This window comes from Camelus ferus, chromosome 10 (assembly GCF_009834535.1).
Source record: "Camelus ferus isolate YT-003-E chromosome 10, BCGSAC_Cfer_1.0, whole genome shotgun sequence".
Lineage (NCBI taxonomy): Eukaryota > Metazoa > Chordata > Mammalia > Artiodactyla > Camelidae > Camelus > Camelus ferus.
Window position 1 is genome coordinate 56,941,308 of NC_045705.1, and position 12,953 is coordinate 56,954,260.

Here is a 12,953-nt window from a genome sequence, read left to right on the forward strand (position 1 = left end):
TAATACAATCTTTCTAGAAACAGGAAAACAGCCCATTCGTCCAATGCCAGAATAATATGCATTTTTGTTCACTTTGTCACTGCTGGTATGTATAAGGCCAGCCACAGGCTAACTGGAGAAACCTTTTACATCTTATGCCTTCTCCCAGACAGTTGTGTTCAGCAAATATCTATTAGACATCTAAGGTCCTGAGCAAATCTGACACCACAGGGCGGTGGTTGGGAAGTCTGCAGTGCAGCTTCCTCTGCCCACCATCACATAGTCGCATAGCAACAAAACCAACACAATAGTGTAGCCCACCCAGGCTCTTTCGTGACACCTAATCCTCCTTTGCACCTAGCCTGACCGATGCACACAACAGAAAGAGACTGGAGGCTAGTATTAGCTCTACTATGTGTCTCTATCAAGTTCACTATCTGAAAAAGACATTTTAACTAAAGTTTCTAGTATTTCTCCCAATTCCTAGAATATAAAATTCCTCTTTCCTTTTGATGCTGATCTTGATAACTACTTTCTAGGCAAAATACTCTTCAGATCACCCCCAAAGAGGACAGAAGAAATATCCTGACTTTCCAGATAATAGAAGCAGCGGTCACAGAAGAGAAAGCAAGGACAGGCTGTGGCTGTGAAGACTTCTAAAGGCCCTGATCAGAGACCTGACACACTCTAATCTACTTAATCATTTACTTGTCTGCTAGTCAAAGACAGTGATAGTGTATAGGACAGGTCACCTCTCTATCACTTGCTAGTTGCTCAAATCCTTTTCAAAATGAGGAGATGTATAAATATTAAACTTTTAAAGAGTCCTAGATGTGACTCAATAAAAATATGTTGGATATTGAAGCTCACAGATGTCAACTGATGCACCCAAAGTCAAAGGCAGCTGAAAAGGCACAGCAAGAGCCCAGATCCATTCACTCCCAAGTCAGCACTTCACCTGACTGCCTTTATGCCACAGTAACCAGATAGCTTTAGGTTAGTTTCATCTGCTGCAAGTCACAGATGGTAATACTGGTAAGACACACACTGAAGAAATGGCTTTATAAAAGAAAAAAGTAAGATGAATAGTATGCATAGAAAACAAATATTGCCATGTAAGTCTATGTTCCTCTACTTTTGTGCTGCCAAGTTGGAGTGGGAAGTGGAGGGTAGGGTAAAGGGGTGGTGGACACTGAGGGGGAGGGTAGAATATAGCCCAAGATTAAGGCATTGTTCCTCAGCTTCCTCACCAACAAGAGCTCTTGGCATGACTGGTTCATTCACGGACGCCTATCCACAAATTACCTATCCAAAAAAATTGCAATAAGTAATGACTAGTTCATAGATGAAACACACAGTACCGAGATTAGCATAACCAACATAATGCTTTCCTTCCCTTATTCCTGTTTTTATATTACTCAAAGGCATAATAATTGCTTATCAGAGCTTTATGATCAGCATATGATTTGCCCATTTAAATAACATTTACTGAGTACTCTTCATATGTCAGGCTCTGTAATTAGCACAGGGCATAAAGAGATGAATCAGAGCTCATCTTTGCTCTCAAAGAGCTCAATTATAAAAGTTGGGGAGACAGGTAACTAAAATCCTATGTGCTAAATGCCATAATAGAAAGAACTGAGATTATGCTAGGGATCAACAAAACTTTCTTTGTAAAAGGCCAGACAGCAAACAATTTAGGATTTACAGGCCATATAGTCTCTGTTGCAACTACTTAACTCTGTCATTGAGCACAAAAGCAGCCATAGACAAAACATAAGCGAGTGAGTTTAGCTGTGTTCCAATAAAACTTTATTTACAAAAACAGGTGGTAGGCTGGATTTGACCCCTGCACCATACTTTGCTGACCACTGTTGTAGAGGACCATAGGTAGCACACCTGAACTACATCGGATCGACAGATTTCTGACCCAAAACAAAGAAATCTAATCTTTTCATTAGCTTGTATCTACACACAGGTTTATCCTAAGTAAAGCACAACTTCTAACAGGCTTTTTAAAATAATGGAAATAAGTTTACCAAGCTCTAGAGACTGGGGGTCTCCAGGCTGGCACAATTGCCCTGAGGTCAGCCAGCCCCTTTCGAAAAGACCTTCGGCAAGTCCAAGAAGTTTGGACTTCAAACACCAGGCTCTAGTTTAAAACCTGATCAGACAGACAGGTGACCTTTGCTGCTGGCATCTCTGGCATAGAGAAGGATTAAAGGGATTGAGGACGAGGGAGTACAAAATCTTGATGTCCCATATGGTCACAGAATCCTGTAGAATCCTGTCCAGAAGAAAATCACGTCAGCCAAAATTCACAAATAATTCCTTCAACTAAGCACTTCCTAGGCTGCCTCTCTCCTTCCTGAGACCTATTCTACCTTCTCTTAATACATTTCAATCTGGCAAGATTCCCCAGACCCATCTGAAAATACCTTATAAGATCCAGCCACCATTTAGCAACACATTATTACTGCAATGAGAGAGTCCTGGGCTTGGAGTCAGAAGACATATGTCAAAATCCCAGCTTCATCAGTTACAACCATTTGATGTTAGACAAGTTGTTTAATTTCTCTGAGCCTCTAATATCTCATCTGCAAAATAAGGATAATTATCTCTACTGCACAGGGTTCTTGTGAGAATTAAGCAAGACCATATTTATTAAAACACCTAGCTTAGGGCCTGCATGAAGCTGACATCTAGTACATTTGTAGTCTCCTTCTTTCCTCCCAGAGCAGCAAGTGAACAGTTCCCATCTTTTGCTAACTTCAGCCCCTTTCCCTATCAGACCATAAAGGATCAAATACAGGAGGTATAGTCCAATCAAATTGATCAGACATAAGTTCTAGGTGAGCTGGCAAGTGACTCCGACAGTAGCCTGCCCCTCCCACAGCATTTATATGTCTACCACTGGTAACATTTATCATACTGTGTGGTAGTTATCAGTTTAATTTGTCTTCTATAAGGGCTTAGGACCATGTCCACAGCAGCAAGAAAAGCATCTTGATAGATGCTCAATAAATGTTTTTTGTATGAATAACTACATACCAACTCTACAATTATGTGTAGGATTTCTATAGGCAGAAAAGAGAAGTTTAGGTAGACAGAATAGCATAGGACCAGGTTTTTAATATTTTTGGTCACAGGACCCCTTTATTCACTTAAAAATTGAAAATCCCACAACTGATACTTACTGTGTTAGAAATTAAAAAACAAATTTCCAATATTTAGCAATTAATTCTCATATGTGTTAATATAAACAACATGTTTTTATGAGAAATAATTGTTTTCTGCAAAAAATTCATGAGGAGAGTGAGATTGTTACACATTTTTGCAAATCTCTTTAATGTCTAGCTTGATAGAAAACAGCTATTCCAGTCTTACATCTATTTCTGCATTCAATTTTCAATCAAAACATAGATATGCAGTTGGAAAAGGCAGGAGTATTTTAATAATCTTTCAGATAACTGTGGTCATTCTTCTCTGATACTTCACCAAAACTTGACAAATAGTAGGTTTAGTAAAGGTTAGTTACAATGTGAAATCTGAAACTATGCAGATGAACTCTATTACATTAAAATCCATTGGTCTACCTTACACTTTCAATGGATCTTCTATCCATGGGTGATTTTGTAACATGATACATTAGTCATTTGGAAACTAGTGATTCAATGAGTTAGGCAGAACTTCCAAATGTGACACATTTCATTTATACAATATCAAAATATCACAATTATTAATATCACCACTGATGTTATCAGAAAAGCTTTAAATCTGGGAAGCTGTCAAGCTCACAGGGGCAGGTACAAGTTTTCCAAAATTCTAATTTTCAATTAAAAGCTGAAATTTTATCATTGGCAACAAATACTACCAGTTGCTTTCCTTAAAGTAGGAGACTCACTTCATTCATTTTCAAGAAAATGTCTGCCAAATACATAAGTCTGAATAACTGCAGCTTGTCTGTTAGTTATTCTTTCAAGTAAAAATAGTGTTTCCTGAAAAAAGGAGGTAGTTCAGCTTGCAACTCAATCACACAAATGCTCTTCCTTGAGATAAGCATCAGGTTTCTACATGCAGCAGAAGTGCTTTATGCGTACTTCCTGTTTCATCACACAGAATACTAAAGAGACATGTATTCATGGGGTACAATTTAATAAAATTAATACATTTTTACTTCTTTATTAAAAGCTTAAAAAAAAAAAACAGAGTGCATGGAGGTGAGGAATGCAATGATTACTGGCACAGTTTTGGGCCATTGCTTCGATTCCTGTTAAGGTGCCAGCAGTTTTACCTAATTTCTTCTGCACCAACAATGCAAATGTACACACACTGGAAAAAACAAATAGTATCTCAGCATTATTATTAAAATGGCTTTGACCTTCTGGACCCCCCCCCCAAAAGATTCTGGTGACCCCCAGTAGTCTGCAGACCACACTTAGTTAACCACTGACAAATAAAACCAAAAAGTCCTTTCCCTCATGTCCAAATCGCCTCCCTTTTCACCAGGCAGAGCTAATCATTTACTGTTCTATGCTCCAAAGCACTTTGTACATAACTCTGTTATATTAATTCTCATGCTCTGAGTTGTTTGCATGCCACATCCAGAAAAGGGCAAGGACTAAATTTGACTCACTCTATCCCCCAGGGCCCAGTACGGCACCATCACTAATATCCACCTTGTCAAGTATGAAGTCAGTAAATGCTGGCTGAATGAATGAATGCATGAGTGAATGGATTCATTACAAACCATATCTCCCCAAAAGGCAAGAGAATTCTTGAGTGCAACCCACCGATTCCCAGCACCAATATCCACCCAATCCACTCTTCTCCTGGCCAGTTTCATCCCTCATCACTAAACATTAATTCATCCCCAGAGAACACATATCTGCAGGCATGCAAAGCAGAGCCAGTGCAGCTGAGCTGGACAATGGACTGTTTGATGTGAGACCCAAGCCCAAAGGGAAAGAAGTGAGAGAAACAGCAGTCAAGGAAGAAGGTAGAGAGGAGGAGGAAAGAAGGGTTAGCTGTTCCTCAGCACTTGCCTGGGAACTGAGGGGAATCTGGAAATGGCTAAATTTTACCAGCAGGGGCCTCATACCTGAAAATAACTTCTCCCTCTTCACACTTCATCCCCCAACCAGGGCTGGCAAGCTCTGCAGTGGCTCTGATGGGATCAGAATCCAGGCTTACCCTTAGAAAGGGGTCAGAAGACAGTGTGACTGAGAGCATGAGCCCTGGGAAGACTTTCAGATTCGACCAATGACTACAAGGTTCCAGACATAAAACAGCCTGGAACCTAGAATGGGGATGGGGTTGGGAGAAGGGCAGGGGACTCTTTAGATTAAAATGTTAAAGGCTGAGAAGGGAAACTGGTTTGGGACCTGAAACTGGCAAGAAAGTCCCCCCTCCCCCAGCCCCAGCTAGAATACAGGACATAGCAGGCCTAGCCACAGAGAAGAGAGGAGTCAGATCCCTGGGCTGCATAAAACAGAGCCTACCTAAGGGATGCTCCTGCCCCCGTTAGAACATCATGTCCTTATATCCAAGAAGAGGCCCAGCTCTTCCCAGCAGAGGGCAGGATTCAGAACAGCTTTCCTTCTGGACAAAGCTGGCACTGATACTGATATCAGCTACCCAAGTAACACTGACCCAAAAGACTTCTGACCATGCTCACTTTTCCCCGCCAAGAGATAATACATCAAAAAAATAACCCAAACAACACCCAGAGTGAATCCTAATGTAAACTATGGACACTGAGTGATTATGATGTGTCAATATAGGTTCATCTTTGTTTAAAAAAAAGTATCATTCTGGTAAGTAATGTTGATAATAGGGGTTGGCTATGCACAGATGGAGGCAGAGGATATATGAGAAACCTCTGTATCTGCCTTTCTTTTTTTTTTTTTTTTTACATATTTTAAAATTTGCATACATGTACTGTTCATTGTTTCTAAGAACATTTAGAGCTTTAGCTTTTTTAATTTACATAGTTATCAAAAGAATAAAGCCAACCACAAAATAAGAATTAATTCAAAAAGCTCTGTATCTGCTTTTCAATTTTGTTATAAACCTAAAACTGCTTTAAGAAAATAAAGTCTTAAAAAAAGAAAGCACAGCCTATGATATACGTATGGTCAGTAGAGGTTTTTTCAATTCTCATTAGTCTGCTTTTAAAAATATTATAGATTGATTATAATGTGAATAGTCTCACTCTCACCTCTGATCTGAACACTCCAGTAACAACTTTTTAAATTTATATGAAATATAATTAAAGAAAGTCATCAGTGGAAAAAACAATCAAGAGCATCAACTACGTATAAAAACTCCAATATGCAACACAATGAGATATACCTCCAAGTTCCACCGGCATTTCTGACTTTGTACACCTTATGGTCTTACCACAGTCAGCCTACAACTGCAGTTATTTGAGGATATCTGAGGGCAGAGCTCATGTCTTTTTCATTTTTTTCATAGCGCCTTCTACCACCTCACACATGATATATTTGTTCATTCATTTGTTTATTGTCTATCTCCCTCCAACAGAAGTATGGTTCACAAGCAGAGACTTTTTTATTCACTGCAGTATCCCCAGAGACTCATACAGTGCCTGGCACATAGTAGGTATTCATATTGATTTGTTGAATGAGTGAATAAATCTCCCTACTGTGCAAAGCAGATGCCTCCTCTCTACCTGACTTTTTAATGTTGGAGTTTTAAAGAATTCAGGCTCAGTCCTAAGCTCTCTTCTCTTTTCATACTACACTCTCTCCTAAAGTAATCTTACCTCTCTTCATAGCTTAAATTACCATTTATAGAAATCACTAGCTATTTACCAACTCCCAAAAAACAAAATGATGTTTCTGGTTCAAGTTTCCCTTTTGACCTACAGAACCCACAAAATCCAACTACCTACCAAACGTCTCCACATAGATATCTAATAGGCATCTCAACTCATAATGTCTAAATCTAAACTCATTATCTTTCCCCCATTCTTCTTACTTCACCAGTTGTGTCAGAAACCTTAACATCTCACTCTCCCCAACTCCCCACATTTAATCCATCATCAATCCTAGTTCAAGACTCCTCAACTATTCCAAATCTCATTCTCCATGTAGCATGTCACTCTCGGGGGAAGTGGTCTAAATACTTAATGAGCAATCAGTAGGGATGTGGGCTATAGGCAGTGCTAGTGCATACCAGCTACATAACTGTCCAACTCATCTCCCTGCTTAACACCCTTCAAAATCTTCTCATTATTCTTAAGATAAACCTCAAATTTCTTACTGTGGCCTGCCAGGCCCAAAATGATCTGCCACCTGCCACCTTTCTGGTCTCATGTCCAGCAAATTCCCCTGCTTTGTGTGGTCCCTCTTTGACATGTCAAGTTTCTTCCCCCCTGTCCTCACAGCACAGTGGTTCTCAGCTCTGGCTGCATATTAGAATCACCTACGGAGCTCTTAAACTGCCGACGCCCAGGCCCCATCCCAGACCAAGTAAATCAGTATCTCTATGGATAGGACTTAGGTATGCATTTGGGTTTTGGGAGAGACTTTTTGTTTTTCCTTTAATTGAGAAATAATACATATACAGTAAAGTACATAAATAAACATAAAGATCAATTAATTTTTACATACATATATTGGTAACTACCACCCAAATCAAGATATAGAATATTCCCACTACTCCAGGAAGGCTCCCTCCCCTTGCCCCTTTCCAATCAATACTACCACCACAAACCCCCCTCCTCCACAGTGGTAACCACTATTCTGACTTTTATTACCATAGATAAGTTTTGCCTTTTTTGTCATTTATAAAAATGGAACATGGGTATATTTAGGGTATAGTTGCACACAGTACAATGCTCGCATTTTAGGTGTACAGTTCAATGTGTTTGACAAACACACACTTATATAACCACCACCCAAATTGAGATGTAGAACACTTCCATCACCACAAAATGTTCCTATTTGGCCCTTCAACCCCCTCCCTGTGCAACCACTGATCTGATTTCTATCATTAGAAATTAGTTTTGCCTATTCTAGAACCTCAAGTAAGTGTAATCATCACACTGTACTCTTTTGTGTCTGGCTTCTTTTGTTCAGCATGATTTGAGAGTCAACCATGTTGTCACATGAATCAGTTGTTTGCTCCAATTTATTACCGAATAGTAGCTCATTGAATGGATATACCACAATATTCATTAACCAGTTTTTGGCTGTTACAAATAAAGTGCTATGAACATTTGTGTATAAGTCTTCATGCTGACAAGTGTTTTCATTTTTCTTGAGTGAAAATGAGTTGGTTCTTTTTCTTGAGTTCTACTAGGGGTGGAACTACTGAGTTATATAGCAGGGGTATGTTTAACTTTTTAAGTAACTGCCAAACTGTTATCCAAAGTAGTTGTATCACTTTATACTACCACCAGTATGCATCAATATGAATCACTAGTCCGGTTGCTTCATATATTCTATTATACAAGTGGTGATGCTAATGTGCAGCCCAGGTTGAGAATCACCTAGAATTCCTTTACATGAAAGGCTCTTCATTCTTTCTTAACCGGCAAACTCTGACTCATACTGTTAGTTTCAGTTTGAATACATTTTCTTTAAAGGATATTCTATGACTCATCCTCTTTCTCAAACTGGTTTAGGCCCACATTACACATTCTCCAAAGTACTCTATATTTTTCATTTATAACACTTTTCACAATTGTAATCATTTGTGTGATACTTTGCCTAACATGTATTCTCCACTAAACTATAAGTTCCAGAGCAGCAGGAATCAGGCTATCTTCTTTATGGCTGAATCCTAACTTCCAGCCAACACCTAGCACCTAGCAAAGTGCCTAGCACAACAGCTGGACTTCAGTAACCATTTGCTGAATAAACAAATGAACGCCCAGAAGAACTTGTTGCATGAAGGAGCAAATTGAGAGACGAACAAATACAGTCCCTGCCCACAAAAAGAACTAGAATGAGCACATTACATGAGTTACAGACACAAAGTAGAAAATGGTAAGAGCAGCCATAGATGGCATAAGCTGAACAATAGTTAGAAGACAAGGTCGGCAGAAGGGAAGGCTATCCAAGCAAAGCAAGCCCAAGAACAAGGAGCACAGCATCTTACACAGTTTGATTTATTAAAGGAGCCAGGGTCAAAGGGTTCTTTTTAACAATCTTGTAAAAGCTCCTAGAATGGGAGTAGAATGGGAGTAATGGATGTTAGGATCCCTCAAACTCATCATACTCAGACTCTAAGTGGTAGAGTTGGAGGGACTTTGAAGGGTATCACAGGTCACTGCTCATTTTACAACTGAAAAAGGAAACTGAGGCCATGAAATAGGGTTGTTTTGCCCTAGGTTGGACAGCAAAGTAGTGTCAGAATCAGATTAGAAACCTCGCCAACTTCTTATGCCAGGTCTTATAACAAGACTATAGTTGGGAGATACAGATGAGCCTGTCTAAGAAGGCTCCTTAGAACTACTAACTCTTACTCTCCAAGGCCAACAGATGGAGAGAGTGGGGAGAGAATGGGTTCAATCAGGCTCTTTTTGTCTATTAAGGGCAAACACAGAAGTCCTAACTGAGCTTGTGCCACTCCCCAAGCAGGGTAAAGTAACTTTCTGGTTTTGCCTTAACTTCTTCAATGTCCAGCACTAGCTAAAGGCTTCTTCTTCATTAGGACTTAGAAACAAATTTTAAAAGACACAAGAGAAGGAATACGAGTCCCTGGTACACTCTACTGGGAGGAGCAAAAAGAGCAAAAGAATATGATTCTGTTTAAGCACATCAAACCTAATCACCTGCTAAAAGAGATGAAGAAATCTTCAGGCCTCTTTCCTTGGCAGGGTTGGGGGCACTCAACCAATCCCTCTTGTGCCCCATTTCTACCATCTTTCCTCCCTCAGTATTTGTTTCTTTATATTTTGATCTCATAAGAAGCTTCTTTCCAGAAGAAGATAGCTAATCCCTAAAGTTAGTCCCCAAGAAGCAGGCCACAACTTCAATAACTTGGGCTTCCAGTGCAGGGACCTTAACACTGTTCTGACTCCCCATGCCTACTCCTGGGTCTCCTGCAGGGCTTCGGACTTTTGCCCATCTACTTCATAGCTTATTTGCTTGCCCTTTTAAACCTATAACCTTTCTGACTGAATCAGAAGTGTCTGACCCCGAGTTCAGTGTTCACATGCTGCCATTTTAACACTTATTTATGATTTTTCAAACAGCTATTTGCTGAACACCAAACTAGCTAACGGTAGTGGGAATACAGAGAAGTAAAGACACACTTCTCTGGTCTCCACGGTCCCCTCCATCCCTACCTCCCAATTATGAAAATATATACTGAATTGCAGAAGTAGACATGGGTCTTTGAACCCAACTTTCTTATACCCTGACCAGTCCAAGGATTAATTTTCTTATCTAAAAAATTAGTCATGTCCTTTGAAAAATAGGAGAGCCCTTTAAAAATCTCAGTCATTCATTTGTTAGTTCTCTATTCTTTGCTTTATCTGTGAGTCTAATCTTCCCAACTGCAGCAGAAAGAGTCTGATTTTTCCATTGTCCCTTGTGTCTGGCCTAGGACTGGACAACACAGTACCTGGTCTAGTGACAACTGAAAGTTGTGTACAGATTGGGAAGATTCACTTTCTCAGCTCTGGGGTCCCACACACCATAGGTCTTTACATTCTAAAGGTGCCAAGAAGTGTGACAGCCTCAAAGAAATTCAATCAACACATGCTTGTTCAAAAGCCACCCCAAATTCTCTGATCCAGCGCCTGACCCAAACATTCTTGTGTCCTGGCCAGTACTTGTCAGGGTCTGAGGTGGCCAAAAATATAATTACAAACAACTCAAAACAGCTTTCTGCAAGGAAGAGTTTTCTAAAAGTGCTAGGGTGAGCACCCAAGGACCTGCTCAGATAGGGACTTTGCACAGTGCCCAAGGGAAATGTCCAACTCATTAGTTGACCCTGAATTTAAATCCTCTGAGTTCAGAAGTGGGGCTGGCTCCCAACAATCAGTGCTTATCCCAGCAGCCCCAAGAGCACGGTGATAAATGCCTTGAATATATAAACACTGAGGAGCCAGGCACACCACTGCATGGGGTAAAAACAATGTGGATTCCAGTTTCCATAGCAACAAGAGGTCATCCTCAAGCCTCCCAGGCCCATTGCTGGCTGGCTTACCAGAGAACACATTCCTAGGCTCCAAAAGAGACCACGACTAGGAGAAAGCTTCTCATCAGCTTTCTGCCCCCATATAAGCCTCCACTCAACACAAGGAAACTAACTGGCCCCTCTTCTTATTTTCTTGAGAGACAATAACCAAGAACAGCTACTGAAAAACCTGGTTGGCAGTCAGGATGATCATTCTAAGAAGTAGGTTCACAGCCCTTCCTTATCTGATGCAGTTCTCAGCTATGGTAGCAGAGCAAGTCCCCTGACTACCCAGAAGGAAGTGTGCCTGAGCCTCCTTACAGTCCAGGCTTCCAACCCTGCTCCTTCATCTGCACAAGGCTGATATGATTTCTGAGGAAAGGCTTCTATGGCAAAGCTTATTCCAGCTCACAGAGAACTGAGTTCAGGTTTCAATGTGCCTTGCCTGGATTATTACAACAGCTTCCTCACAGTTCGCCCTGTCTCTGCTCTAGTTTTTCTCAAACTCATCCTCTACCAAATCAGTCAGTAGAATTTTTTTTTAAATTCAAATCTACTAGACCACTGCCCTGAATAAAGTCCTTTACAGGTTCACTAAAAATCTGTACACAAATGTTCATAGAAGCTTTTACATGTAATAGCCAAAAACTAGAATCAGTCTATATGTCCTCCAGTAGGAGAATGGTTACACTCTAGTATTTACATACTACTCAGCAATAAAAAGGAATGAAGTAATAATACACAGAACTACTTGGGTGAATTCCCAGGGAATTATGCTGAGCAAAAAAAAAGGCAATTCCAAAAGGTTACAAACTCCATGATTCTATTTATATAACATTTTTGAAAGGACAGAACATTAAAAATGGAGGGGACAGGAATTAGGGCCAGAAAAAGAGATGGGAGGAAAGGGTGTGATTATAGAAGGGCAACATGAACGATCCTATGGTGTTGGAACAGAATTTGGTGCACACGCACACATACATACAAGTAAAACTGAGGATATCTGAACAAGATCAGTGAATTATGTCAATGTCAATATTCTGGTTGTGCTGTTATATGGCAGTTTTTCAAAATGTTGCTGTGTGAGAAAATGTGCAAAGCTTCTGGTTGATCTCTCTGTATTATTTCTTAAAACCACAGGTAAATCTATAATTATCTCAATAAAAATGTCAATTTAAACAAAATCCTTCGCTGGGGTCCCCAAATTCCTACAACAGTGATTCCTAACTTCTTCCAATGAGTAATTCAAAAAAGCTCTATACAATAATAGCTACATTTTTGGTATCCACCAACTGAAAAATGATTGAGGAAATAATATGGATTCATGAGACACCCTTCAAGGCCCCTTTGTGGGGCTTAAAATCCCCAAGATTGGAAACCACTGTCCAGTATAATGAATATAAAGTAAAGTATACAAGGCTTTTCAAGAGGTGGTCTGTAATGAGTTCTCTAGCTTTATCCCATGCCTCTAACACACATCCCATGCTCCCATCACACTAAACTACTTTCAATTCCATAAATATGCAAGATTCACTTTGCAGTTTTGTACATGATGTTCCTCCTGCCTGCGATATCCTTGCACCATTCTACACCTGACTAATTCCTACTCAAGTTTCGATTCTACTCAGGGTTTTTCTAATTCCTCTAAGAAGTCTTCTCAACACTGAATCTCCTAGGGTTAGATTAGGAGCCCCTCTTCTGTGCTCTCATAGTCCCTGTGCTTCCCTCTGCCACACTCATACCAACTATTTACCCTCTCCATGCCCCATTTCATTATCTTAAAATAAGGAGAAAATCGTATGTACCTACCTCATAGA

The 12,953-nt window shown here is 40.0% G+C and overlaps 1 protein-coding gene across 4 annotated transcripts in view; it reads right to left on the bottom strand.

Moving 5' to 3' along the window:
- STIM1 (stromal interaction molecule 1) overlaps positions 1-12,953 on the bottom strand; it is a 170,238-nt gene that overhangs the window by 84,783 nt on the left and 72,502 nt on the right. The gene's annotated exons all lie outside the window — the stretch shown is intronic.